Source organism: Otolemur garnettii, unplaced genomic scaffold (assembly GCF_000181295.1).
Source record: "Otolemur garnettii isolate 467f Iridium unplaced genomic scaffold, OtoGar3 scaffold00002, whole genome shotgun sequence".
In the NCBI taxonomy this organism is placed as follows: Eukaryota; Metazoa; Chordata; class Mammalia; order Primates; family Galagidae; genus Otolemur; species Otolemur garnettii.
In genome coordinates, this window is record NW_003852397.1 from 49,576,484 (window position 1) to 49,577,817 (window position 1,334).

Here is a 1,334-nt window from a genome sequence, read left to right on the forward strand (position 1 = left end):
TGAGGCTCTGTCTCAAAAAAAAAAAAAAAGAAAGAAAGAAAGAAAAGAAAAATATTAAATATATAGAAAGATAGGGCAGAGGTCAGGCACCTGTAGCTCAGTGGTGAGGACACCAGCCACATGCTGCAGAGCTGGTGGGTTCGAACCCAGCCCAGGCCTGCTAAACAAAAAAAAATAGCTGGGTGTTGTGGTAGGTATCTGTAGTCCCAGTTACTAGGGAGGCTGAGGCAAGAGAATCGCTTGAGCCCAAGAGTTTGAAATTGCTGTGAGCTATGACGCCATGGTACTCTACTAAGGGTGACAAAGTGAGACTCTGTCTGTCTTATTAAAAAAAAAAAGCAAGAGGGGGCTGGGCATGGTGGCTCACGCCTGTAATCCCAGAACATGGGAGGCAGAGGCAGGTGGATTGCCTGAACTCACAGGTTTGGGACCAGCCTGAGCCAGAGCAAGACCTTATCCCTAAAAATAGCCAGGCACTGTGGCCGCTGTCTGTAGCCCCAGCGACTTGGGACGCTGAGGCAAGGGACTCACTAAAGCCCAAGAGCTTGAGGTTGCTGTGAGCTGTGATGCCATGACACTTTACCCAGGGCGACATTGTGGGACTATGTTCCTCCTCCAAAAAAAAATTATGGCTAAAGTAGATATCAGGTAAACAGAAAAGTGCTTTCGTAGTCTGGTTACCTTGGGGTTTATGTAAACTAAGAGAAAAAGGTTAAAATGTCTTCATGCAATTCATACTTGGTTCTTTATTTTCTTTTTTTTTTTTTTTTTCAGTTTTTTTTAGGCCGGGGCTGGGTTTGAACCCGCCACCTCCCGCATATGGGGCCGGTGCCTTACTCCTTTGAGCCACAGGCACTGCCCCTGGTTCTTTTTTTTCTTTTTTTTTTTTTTTTTTTTGGCCAGGGCTGGGTTTGAACCAACCACCTCTGGCATATGGGGCTGGCGCCCTACTCCTTGAGCCACAGGCGCCACCCATACTTGGTTCTTTAACCATTGAGACAAATTAACAGAAAGAATCATGGAATGCTGCCTTGTGATCCATACAATACACCAACATTTTGGGTTGCCCATAATTAAACACTTTTCAAAATACTGTAGTAAGTATTTTGTGCGCCTAAGTGGTCACAGGAATGCAGTTTAGGAAAGAAAAACAAAATAACACTCAATTTCTTTAAAATCACTGAGCAAAAAAAGAAGAATTAAGCTTCCGTACTGATTTTACACAATTTCTACACAGTACCTCCACAGAATAGAAGTTATACAAGAAAAGTAATCCCAAGGACAGGCACAGTGACTCATGCTTGTAATCCCAGTACTCTTTTTTTTTTTTTTTT